Raw genomic sequence first — 13081 nt, forward strand, 5'->3', positions numbered from 1 at the left:
AAAAACCATGTCAAAACAAAACACCGAATTGACAGAAGCTAAACAACTGCCAGCCGTCGCCAGACCAATTGCCGCTGTCATTGTTTATTTTTTAAGTTGGCAGGTCTGCAGCTTAGTGTCCATTTGTAATTCAATAGTGCTTTCGAAAAAGCATTTAGTTGCAAAGATAGTTCCTGGTCACCACTCTTGCGTTTACACCTTGGAACAAGTGTATCTTTCTGCACCGTCATTGAGGTTAGCAAGGGATCCAGTTTAAGTGGCGTGTCTGACAGCAGTGGCGGGAGCAAATAAGAGCAAAATAAATCAGTAAAGGGGGAAAATGAACTGAAAATAAGACCTGCAAGAACTTCAAACTAATGTTGGAGATAGGAGGAATGCTGAAATTGATTTCAAAGTGGATGGAGCTGAGTAGAGACTTCACAGATCTGAGGAAAATGATGCTCAAGGTTTGGCAGGTGTTTCTCAACTACAGGAAGATACTACACAGATCAACCACCCACCAAAAACGGTGCTCATGTACCAAATATGGCACAGTATAAGTACAAGTATAAACATAGATGAACCACCTGGAGGGAGCGGTCAGGAGAGGTGCAGATCACTCAAAATCAAAAGCCAATAGATCAATATTTGAATCTAAACACAACCGATATGAGAATTGCTGTGTCCCTTTACATAATAAGGAAATAACACCTTCCAGTTACTAAAGATTATATCCTTGTGGTAACCATGATACTCCTGTGAGCATAAAACTGCACCACAAGTGTTTACCATTTAGTGCATGCATGCTGGGTCTGGGGTCTAGAGACAATTGTGTACACATGGCTTACTTTTCCACTAGAAGATAACCAATAACATGGGATGAATGCTGGTATGCTTTCCTCCCTAGTCTTAAAGATTGTATGAACAAATAAGAATACAAAAAAAGAAAAAAAAAAGAAAAATCTTTAGCCTTACACGTGTGCAATTGTTCACACACATACATTAATTCATACCCTAAACCCCCAATTGCTACTCCCCTCCTTATCACTAATATTATCTGTTTTTCCACTTACTCCATGTCGCCATTTTATGGGTCATAGCCCCCTACAACCTATAGTGCCACCTTCCGTTGCAGCCTATTCTTACACACACATTTTCACCTTCCATTACTCTAACTCAACCCAACACACATTTAACTCCACCCACAACCCTAACTCCAATTCGAACTACATCTTCCCTTATGTAACCTATTTATCTAATCCTAATCCAATCCCGAGAAATAACCTAACACTACCCCAATCCTTTAATCCATCCCTCAAACTCTTACCAAAGGCTTACTCCTAAGCCTTTTTCCTACCCTAAATGATACACCTTCCTTTGCATCATCCCTTGCTCTCACCCCTAAACACAGCCTAAATCTAACTCTAAAAGTCTCTCTAATCACAGTCTTTACCACAATACTATCCATAGCATATGTTTAATAACTTTGAGACTAAAGGCCTGATTTAGATCTTCGCAAAATAATATCCTATGGGATTTATATTTCGTCAGACAGGATATCGGTCACTGTTGTGAAGGACTAACCCGTCCGCAAGGATCTAACTCAGGCCTTATGTATCGATGGCAAAAGGATTCAGCAGCTGAGCATCTGAACGTTCAAGAGCACTATTAAATTATACTGATTTGTATAATGAAATCCACCACTCGAAAAATTGTCGTAGTGTATCTGTAGAGTTCTGGCAACCATAGTTGCACACTATATTTTGCATGCAGTAAAAGTATGACATTTAATTTTATAGACTAAACGTAAAAAAGGGATTACTATTTAAATTGTCTTGCTTGTTTAACAAACGTGATTTTTCGATTGGGATTGCTTTTTGTGACTTTTTACCTACAAAAAACAAGGTTTCTATTTCTTTTAGTCTGGTTTCTTTTTGAAACTTTATGTTTACAATTCAGGAAACATCTGCCTAATATGCAACTACGTATGTTAAACTTATTCAAGTGTTCCTAGTTGGGTCAGTGTGACTGAACCGATAGTTAAACTGCAACACACATGGTCTCCCTTACATCTCGACGATTTCAATATTCAAATGTAATTTCATCCTACCATTGCCACCAATTTTTAAATTTTGGGGGAGTTTTATATAGCGCGAACTCGACCCAAAGGTATCAGAGAGCTTTACATGAGCACCAGTTATGTTACAGACGGAACCATTCTTTTTTGGTAGGCACGGGGGATTAAGTAATTTGCGCAGAATCACAGGATATTGAGCGTCCCTGCTGAGACTCGAGCCTGGTTCCCCAACTTCGAGGTTGGCCGCTCTAGCCATTAGGCCACATACTCTCCCCAATGACACGCCAGATGCAAAATGGGAATGTGCACAGCCTAAAATCCATTCCAGATGCACTCGGGTTGCATTCCTCTCTCTTTCAGCCAATCGGTAAGTCTGCAATTCCCGGATGCGGTTTTCTCCTTTTCTTATTGTATTGATGGAGCAGGTAAAGCAAAATTTTGTATACCTTCTCTATTTTGCATGAAAATACTAATGACGTAATCAATTTACATATTAATTTAAATTAACTGTGTGCTGTGAAATATTAACCAACAACGCGCATTTTTGGTAAACACAAATTACACGCGGGACTCATTGCTATTTGCATGGCAGAATAATTCTAATAACTAATTGTGGTAAGCCTATTAACAGTAGTAGATGTGGTGATAGAATATTGCATGATTTATGTTGCTTTGGTGACGTTTGTGTTCCTGCTAGGGCCGAATGGTGAGTATTATTGCTTTAAATGTCGCTATAATCTAGGAATATACTAATATACAAAGGGATTAGTGTGGGTTTAACATTAGAATCTTCATTTCAGCATATTAATTTTTTTTTTGTTTTTGTTTTGCTTAAATTGGCTTTCGGGCCTACCAAGCCATAACATTCAAAATGGAGTTCGGAAGTGGCCACCGTCTTGTGAGCGCGATGTCTACTGCGCAGACTCGGATGGCTCCGAAGATCTCCAGGCACCCTCAATTCAAAGCACAGTGTTCCTGGTCAAGGATAGGAACATGGAGGACTGCCAGATTTCAGTCCGTACAAATTACCCGGAGAAAACAATAGTCACCTATGATCAAGAATCAACATTGTTGCATGAGCATGACATAAACTAAGGACGTGACCAGGTAAATTCTCTGAGAACCCAAGACAGTGAGAAAACTTGACCATATATAACTTTTCGCAAGATGGACCAATCCTATTTCTTTTCAATTCAATAAATGTTTCATGTTACCCAGAATTTTATTATAAAAAGGGTAGTAGAATAGGGGGGAGTTACAGAGTGCGTCCCGAGGAGAGTGCGTTCCAGAGAGGTGTCCCGAATTTGCGTGATCGACTTGCTTGCACGATAGCTTGGTCCTTTGGATATCTTTGGGACTGGGTCGTGTTGAGCAAAGGAATATTTGGACTTATTGAGTCTTGGCCTGCTTTCGATTGGGACGATTAAGCAAAAGGATTTGGGCTATGCAGAGCCAATTGATTTAGAAAAGACCCCGATAGCAAGAATAGGTAAATATAAAATGTCATGCATATTTTGTTGATTGATTAAAATTCAAACTTGATTGACCGAAATGTTAATTATATAATTGCAAGCAAGAAATTAGATAAACTAAATATTGATCAACAAGAGAATGAGTTTGTGGTTTTTCAAATAGGTTACTAAAAGGATTCTAAAGATTTAATGTGTTTTAGCTGGTTCTAAATCACCATCAACCAGTCCAACTAATTGGTCCATCGACCAAGTGGTGGAGTGCCTTGATTTTAAGGTTAGGATTCTATAGGTGTTGATGTAAATATGTATATTCTGTAACAGATTTTCTTCCCTATAGGTAATAAGGTACCCCCCCACATGTCCAGCGGATACACCGTCCTCCTGCGTGCGGATTCAGCTCCTGCGTGCGGATTCAGAGTGAGAACGTGTGAGTGTTGGTGTTATGGGCCCCTCCAATGAAGGAGTGCATGAATGAGCTTGTGTGTGGTGACGGATCTGTGACGCAGGGAGGATATGTAAATTTGCCCCTTTCTGCTGGATCAGTATCCCAAAAGCATCTGGCACATCAATACAGCTCATAAACCTAACCTTAATAAGCACTGGCAACGCCAACAGGTTTTGCCTATGAAAGATGTGTTGGTATTGTCAATATATTTTTTTAAAGACATGTTGCACAGCAGCACAAACTGCTAGGCAACATTTATTTAAGTAAAAAGAAAAAAGTTCTATGATGTGGCCAGCATTGACATCGTCATAGCACTTTTTCTTCCCTTTAAGCCATGTTGCACAGCAGCCTGAGCTGCATTGGAATATGTGTAACAGCAGCACTAGGGCAAGCAAACAATGTTCACAGGAGGAGATCCCCAACAATTTTGGAGGTGTTCTTCTCCCAACTCCCCAGGTAACTGAATTAATCCTGTCCTCATTGAGGGGTGGGAAGGGGGTCGTGGAAGAGTGGTGAACACCAACAAATACGTACATTGTAAGGGTGCGCAAACTCAAGGACATTCCAGGCATGGAACGCCCATATGATCCTAATCATGCACATAAGAATGTCTGTGCAAGTACAACCTAGAGGTGGGCACGCCGCTGATAACTCGAGCCATTCAAGAGCCTAAAGCATGGCTCTGTCTCAGCTCGAGTTTCTCCAGGAACCTCGAGCCCATAACGAGCCACGTTTCCATGTGGCTCCTGTCTGCATCCCTCTACCCAGAATGTGGAGGTGTGGTCAGAACTGCTGACTGTGGAACTGGGGAAATAGGTTTGAGTCTCGGCGCCAGCTCAACATCCTGTGATTCTGGGCAAATAACTTAATCTACCCGTGCTTATAAACATTGCATGTGTTCGCACTATGTTTTAAAACAGCACTAACAGGTGAAAACAAAGTCTTAACATAAGGGAAGACAAATAAATACCCATTTACTGGCTGATTTGTACACAGTGAAACCAGAAAACCTGGATAAATTGCAGCTTCCCCGCTTAAATTGTCTCATCTTAGTCAAATATTTTATTTCACCTAAACTCTTTTTTCTTCATTATTGCGTATGAAGGCACTTTCAAAAGTTCTGACTACTATTTGTGCGAAACTATTACGTATAATTAGTACTTCTCCGTGCAGCGCTATAATGTTCCCTATGAATGTCAAAGCTTTCATATATTATTTTGCATATACTTAGTTATATTTCATGTGATGTTTGTTGTATGTTTTGCATAGCAAACATTTTCAGGGCTCGGCTCATGCATGGGATTTAAGTTCTGAGCCAGCGCATTGGCTCGGATCTCGCTGTTAATTCGCTGGCTCGCCCATCTCTAGTGCATCCTTTTAGAATGCAAAATGTGTTGATTCAAAGAGAGAATTTGCACTTGTAAAAATACAGCTGTATGAATAATGCTCATAGTCTAAAGAGGTGGTCTTTCCAGCAGGGAGCTGCAGCATGGTATAAGTGTTGCACGCGAATATGTGACGTTACATTGCGGTCTTCACACCGCGGTACATTTACAACGCAGGCATTACAACGCAAGTCGTTACAATGACTTGCGCTGGAGGGCGCTGGACTATATGATTTACTATTCCAACTCCAGCCTACGTAACAGTAGGGGAGGTGTTGGAACAGTAAATCATACTATTCCTTAGTGTATAGCACCATCCAGTGCAAGTCGTTGTAACGACTTGCGTTGTAAACGTATCGCGGTGTGAAAACCGCGATGCAACGGATGTCTCCCGTTGCACACATACATGGAGACTGTGGTTTCCAATGCTGTGGGACCAAAATGGAGCAGCTCCTAAAACTTATGTAAACACGCCGAAGGCTTCAGAACAGTCATTCCTAATTCCTCATAGTATATATACTTACAGACCCCCCAGCCTTCATGGCGAAGCACCGTACCCAGTCATCACACCCAATACTACCGCCACCGGCAACCACAAAGCTTTCATGGACACCGTGTAGTTCACAGCTACATTTATTTCACATTCCAGATTCAAAATAATGCCACCCTCCAATAATATATACTTTCTAAAAACATCACAACTCAAAGACCACCACACCGCCTGCACACCCAGCCACCTTCCACTAATTGTGCATTGTTCACCGCAGGTGGAAACAACACAGCTCACTGTAAATCCTGCTCATTCAAAGCTAATTCTGTGAAATGGAGCACCAAGACAAGCTGGTTCTTGCTGAATGCACCCTCTGTCCTGGGGAAAAAAGAAATCACGTTTCTCTATCGCTGTCAAAGCGAGCCTGAATATTGTGTATCAGTTATCCATGACTACCGTCCTGCTGGGGCAGGGCTGGCTGAAAGGTCCCTGTGTATGCCAAAGGGAAGGAACCTGCCTGGGATAAAAGGGGGCTTTGTCAAGGAGGTGGACATCATGCATTCCCCCATGCTTTTTTTCTTTTCGGCTCTTCGAAGGAGCGCTTTGACATATAATTGACCATCCTAGTCTGGAGAACGGCTTTAAGAATGCACCTAAAAAAGCCGAAGGCTGATCCGAATGGCCGCTCTTGTTTGATACGAGCTCTTTGTAAGTTTACCGGGCCTTGCTGCAAATACAACTACTTTGTGGCACGTGTAAAATAATACAAGCATTGGTAAAGGCAATAGGTCTCGTCTTCTGGCTGTCAACGCAGAACTATTGGCATTGGTGTTGAGCATCAACAAAAAGAGAAACTTTTTTCCCCAATGCTGTGCAGTATTGCCAAATAAAATAAAATTAATTCAAATAAAGTAAAATTAAAAACGCAATGATAAGGTTCATGCACAATCATGTATGTATGTGCATGTATGACTCATACGGCTTAGCTCCCCTAGTGTGATTACATGTATACAAGCGTGCGTCACCACATGAGCATGCATATGGCATGACGTGGCTGCCAATTTATTATTATTTTTAATTTACCATTCCAAGATAGCAGACACCTATAAAAGTTTGAAAGCACAATTTGAGAAAGAAGCCTTCTAAACAATGTTTTGAAAAGCAATTTCTTTAAAATAAGAATCTGTGAGCCGTGATGGCTGGGGTGTGGGAGCAACGGAGAGTGGCGGGAAGAAGTCAACATGGGGGGTGGATTGAAGGGTGAGGAGGCAACACAGGAGCATACGGTATGGAGGAGAACAAGAAAAAATACAAATAAAAGCAAAAAAAGAAAAAATAGCCAGGAAGGGAGGGGCGAGTGGAAGCAATGCTCCAACTAGGGAGGAGACTGAGGCAGCAACATGGAGTGCGTGGTGACAGCAGGTATTTCATGGAGGGATAGAGCAAGAAAACGCATGCACTCTCTCACATGGAGTGCTGAAGGAAAGAAGTAGACCCCAGATTTCAAGCAGTAGAAAGACACAAGTCCTTCAATCAAAAAACAGCAAAGAGGAAATGCTCCGGAGGTGAGACAAACAAGGAATAGGAATGTATATATGTACAGGGTATCTCTATAGTCCAAGGCTAGCCAAAATACAGTGGAGTGCTGTACACGGTCCAAGACAAGCATAAGGTCCATGAGTGACAGGAGAGGAGGCTGCTTTGTGGACTGGTAATGCATTGTGATGTAGTATTTTTTTAAAGGGGCAGCTTCTACCTATTTAGGGGAACAAAGCCTTCAAAGAGGTAGCTAGAAAATGAGATAGACAAGAAAGCCATCCAATCAAGAGCAAGGGTCTGACTCAAAGCCTATTGTATGTAAATATTTGAACGAATTAATGCCAACAGGTCATCCACAAGAGAACGCTAAATCTGTCTGTAGGTGAGATTTAATAAAACCCTTCAAACAGCATTCATTACAGGAGGGGAGCGGCATTTCCACCTAATGCAACTGCACAGGTAATAGTGCTAAAATGTTACCCAATAGAATACTACTGAGTGTTGCAAGGAGCATGAGGCCAGTATGTGCTTCCGCTCAAGCAGACTCAGAAACAGTCAAGATAGCTAGTTGTCCACCAGAGAGCTAAGACCCAAAGACTGACGTGCACCAGGCACGAGTGTGCCCTTCCAAGACTGCTCGTGGGAAACAAGCACTGCAATAGTTGTGACCTAATTTCAGATGCGGCCCATCCAGGTAAGAGTGGTGAGCCAGGTTGGGATTCGACAGACGACCCAGCGGGAAAATTAAATAAATAATGAATTTTCCCTTATCGTCATCTGCCAAAATCCCCCCACGCCCCACCTGGCCCCACCGCTCCTACCTGCATGGGCCCCTGCTACCTCATTTGAGTTGTAAAGGATAGCTGGACCAATAGAGTTATAGCCACAAACAGAAACTGCACATCATCTTTGGAACAAAGAGGAAAGGAAGGTCTCTCGATATAGATGACAAACTGACATCGCCTTTGCAAAGACGAAAAGCCTGCCCCTACATTTGGGCCAGAAGTCCAAGTGTCAAGATCACTACATGCTGAAGCTTGTCGAAGGAAGAGCCAAAAGGCACGGTCCTTTGAGGCCGCATATTTTAAGTCTCAATCAGTTCACATATGGTTTGACAAAGTCTCCCTAAAGAGAGACAGGACCTTTCACAGAAGTAAACAAATTAGGAACTTCTGGAATCTGAACTTGAAGGCTGAACTGGCAACTGATAAAAGAAAATCGGATTTGGCTCCGCCCACTCTAGTAGCAGACAACGAACAATTGCGTCTCTGTCGCTCACACTTCTTCACCCAACATGCTGCTAGGCGCTGCATCCCATCACACAATAACCAAACCTCAGTGGTTATCACGCAAGACATGGAAACACTTCCCACATAGGACCAAAACAAAGACAACATCCTTTCAGCCATATACCCTACAGGGTGTAGGATGCTACTCATTTTTTATCCCAAAATATATTTATAGGGCTTTTCATTATGAACAACAGTTACAATTGGCAGAGTCCATCAGAATGACAAAACATAGCAGTGTACATCATGAGTAGTGTATAGTAAATGAAAACACAAGAATTAGTACACATGCTGTGTGCATGCAGATTCGGCTGAGTCACGCTGTGTGCATACAGATTCGGCTGAGTCAAGCTGTGTGCATGCAGATTCGGTTGAGTCACACTTTGTGCATACAAATTCGGCTGAGTCATGCTGTGTGCATACAGATTCGGCTGAGTCACGCTGTGTGCATACAGATTCGGCTGAGTCAGTATTGAGGACGGGAGTGTATTGCCATGGTGATGCGATCTTGGGGCAAACCCATGAACTGGGGTGGGAGTAGGGTGAATGAACTAAGGCGCAGCGGCAAGTCACATCTGAGCAGGGGAGAGATGCGTGTAGGTGGGTAGAGAGGCCGGTAGTACCGTGGTGAAGGGGCGCAATGGGCTGCGAACAGCGGGTCAGCGCAAGCGTAGAGGTCCCCCTCTCAGGTGATGGATCACAGGGGCGGCTCATGTAGATCACAGGGGGAGATCGTGATTCCCAACACTTTGTAGGAACTGTGAAAGGAGGGTAGCCCATTGGAGGAGATCAGCCATTTGCGTAGGTTGCGGACTTTCTCATAGCAGAGGGCGCCCCTTTCAGCCGCCCCTTACTTGTGCACTGCCAGTGCCATGACCCCAGCGGTGGGGCCGTTGGGGAGCGCCTTTGAGGGTGAGTGTGCGTTTATCAAGGAAGAGCGCTGTGTAGCATGCTACTCATGTAGGCAAGTGCTTGTGTGCACCATATAGAGTTAGTAAGTGCTATATAAATACAGTAATACAATACAGGAATGTATTTCCACTGCACAAAATAATAGGCATACTACATCCAAGCAAAAATAAATCATGAGATGACTTTGTCTAATAATGACAAAATGTATATGTAGTTTTAAAACTAAAACAACAACATTTGGGATAACTTGCACTTGGCACACAAGATGTTTCAAAATGGATAGTTTTAAATACTGATGCACTAAATGTTCAGATACCAGGCTGCACACGTGAAGTTAACATGTTGTGTGGGTTTGTGTGTCAGACAACCTGGCTGCTTTAGCAGATGGATGCGTGTCTCTTTGTCAAAGAGACAGTAGTGACTGATCAGGCAAGACCTTGTGATGTGGTTCTTTTAATGCATCATAAAAGGCAGAGGTACACAGAGGACCAAACCAGACCCACAGCATCCTTGTGTTAGTCCACTCAGAACATGACCAGGCAGCAGAGCATCTTGAACTTGCATCTTGGTTCACACTTGTCTTGCTAAGGCAGTCTTAGGGTACCGTCTTCTGTGCCGAGTGACCCGTAACAAGGGCTCGCAGTAGAGGGGACGTTGTGTGTGCAAGGCGCATTTGATCGAGATCGGCTCATCTGGTCTGGAACGGTTTCTCCGTTTCATGTTCAGATCTAGCCTCATTCTGGGTTTGTCACTGCAGACTCAACACTCTTACCAGATATTCAGCGAAGATCGCCCTGAACCTTCCAGTGAACGCTGCAGTTGGACCTCAACATGGCCTTGTGCTCCTTCATAAAGAAGGATCGACAAAGAGAACAGACTTCTCTGAAGGGGTCCTCCAACTGAGCCCAACGCAAGAAAGATGGGAAGAAAAGATTTGAGGCACCAATAACCATCAAAGGCAAGATCCTCCTTCAAGTATTACTAGACACAGCTGAATTTCAACGGCAGCCAGAGTGTTATATGGGCCCACCTGGACACAAGATCTAAAGACCAGCCAACCAGACAGCAGCCTGAAAGTCCTCACAAGAGGATGAATCAATCTGGTACTTATTTATATCAAAAACCTTAACCCAAGGAGGCAAAACAATGCTTAAATATGCCTGGGAGGTGTCAAGGAGCTTTATCAAACAATAAAAGTAGCACTATCACAGCAAGGAACAGGGAGGACAAATGGCTGAGAAGCAGCAAGACATAACTGTGGGTGTTTTAGATTGTTCCTGGTGAGGAAGCATTGTGTCAAGCAAACCTTCAGGATAAGAGAGTTTAAAGTCCCTTATGTTCAAGGTCACAGAAGCTGTTGTAAGGAAATGAGACCCATAAAAGTGGCCATTTAGGTACTCTTATTCAGCATTTTTATATCCCTTTCATGAAGCTAACCATATCCTGACTTTCACTAATATCATCAGTGGAACCAAGAAGGGCGCAGTGAAGCATGCCCTAGAGCACATATTCCCCCTCAAACTATAAACAAAAAGATGGGGTAACTCTTATGGTCCAAGAAAATTGGAAATTAACTATTTATAAGAGCAAAGTCAATAAAAAAGGTATTGAGAGCTAGAGCCCTGAGAATAAGAGCTAGAACATGTTAAGGGTATGCTCACATGTACCAACAAAACCTTTTAGACAGCACACCCCAAAGGCACACGCTATACTTCCAGCTAGACAATGAACAACTGTTCAACATTGTATAGAGCGATAAAACCGCAACATCCAAGAGTTCCTAAACCAATCAGGAATCACCACCGAACACTAAACTGATCCATCAGTACTCACACCAGGCAAAGGCATCTCCCCACAATGGAGGCGGTCAAGGAGACACCAGAGAATGGAATTCAAAGGCTGCAGAGAGCAGTGCAGAGCATAGCAGCAGTGTGCTAATAAAACCACTAAAAACATAACAAATATGCAACTGTCATAAACCAGAACGTTCTCTTTGCATTTAAAATATATGTTTTAGAATGTGACAGAGACCCTAATTTTCCTAGAAAAGCTTATTATTTTCTTACATAAAGCTTGCTCTGATATCGGACTGTGCTTGTAATATGAAAAACGCGCCATTGCTCACCTGTAATAAATTATTACAAGTATAGTGATTTCACTGAGCCATACCCCAGTTTCCTACTGCAGCTGGAAGGGCACAGACAGTACTGCACACTCTCATCCATAACATCCCTGACCAAGATGGGAAAGACGCAAGCAGAGATGAAAACCAGGCTGACTGGGTCCGACGTGCACTTCCTTCTCACCACCTGCGGAGGTAAGAGTGCCCAGAAGGCCGCGGTAAAGGCTCAGCATGACCGGCGAGCACATCTGCAACACTCGTCGCCGCCCCCCATCGGCAAAGGTGATACAACGCTACTGGCAAATACGGCAGCAGCACATTGTCCTTTACCACTCCACTCAACTCACTCCACTCAGCAGCTTTGAGGGGTCAAAGAGCACACTCCCTCAAAGCTCAGTTATTTTCCTCTCCTAAATGAGCAGACGTATCACAGTAGCCTTTTTCCCCCCAAAGGTAAACTGCTCAATATGTCACTTTTCTCCTTTGTTGCCCATGCCAGCAAAGTTTTTCAAAGTAATGGGTGAGATACAAGGGTTTTCACTTCAGGTGTGATACTTTTAATCAATCCAGGCTTTTATTCCAACACCAGTTGGGGCTTGTGCTTTAACACGGGTCTATGACTCCCAGAATGCACAGTATTCTTCTCCCAACAGTCAAGAGTCCTACCAAACATGACACTACTTGGCAGCTATAACCACCTACATTAAACAGTAAAATACTCCCAACTGTACATAAAAAGGAGATTGCACTGCACTTCAGAGGATACTGATCTCATAAGGGTTCTTGATCTGCGGCCTTCTACGTTCTACCTCTACAGGCTCACAGTGCCCTTCCGTGACTTGAAGTAGCCCTCTATCATACAACAGGGGTATTTTATCTCTTATATCATTTAAGACTCTTCGCTCTTCCATCCCCCCCATTATCCTTTTCAATCTCACTAACAGACTCACACGTCTACCACTCAAATGAACTCAAATTTCACTATACTAATCCACCACCAATACTTTTTGGGTTCCGGAGCAGCGTGCTACTTGCCGAAACGCGTTTCGATGCCTTGTCAGGGGTAGTAAGCGCTATATAAATAAAATTACAATACAGAATCAACAGATTTCAAAGTACCCTGAAGAAGATTGACCGACTAAGCTGACTTGAAGTCGCCGTCTATCCTACAACAGGGGTACTTTATCCCATATATCATTACAGACTCTTCACTCTTCTATCCGCCCATCATCCTTCTCAACTAACAGACTCAAATTTCACGATACTAACCCACTACGAATACGTTTTGGGTTCCGGAGTAGCATGCTACTTGCTGAAAAGCATTACGATGCCCAGTCAGGGGTAGTGAGCGCTATATAAATACAACTACAA

At 43.0% G+C, this 13081-nt stretch overlaps 1 protein-coding gene across 6 annotated transcripts in view; it reads right to left on the reverse strand.

The window, feature by feature from the left end:
* FNDC3B (fibronectin type III domain containing 3B) overlaps window positions 1–13081 on the reverse strand; it is a 561687-nt gene that overhangs the window by 468232 nt on the left and 80374 nt on the right. The gene's annotated exons all lie outside the window — the stretch shown is intronic.

Source organism: Triturus cristatus, chromosome 11 (assembly GCF_964204655.1).
Source record: "Triturus cristatus chromosome 11, aTriCri1.1, whole genome shotgun sequence".
NCBI classification, from domain to species: domain Eukaryota; kingdom Metazoa; phylum Chordata; class Amphibia; order Caudata; family Salamandridae; genus Triturus; species Triturus cristatus.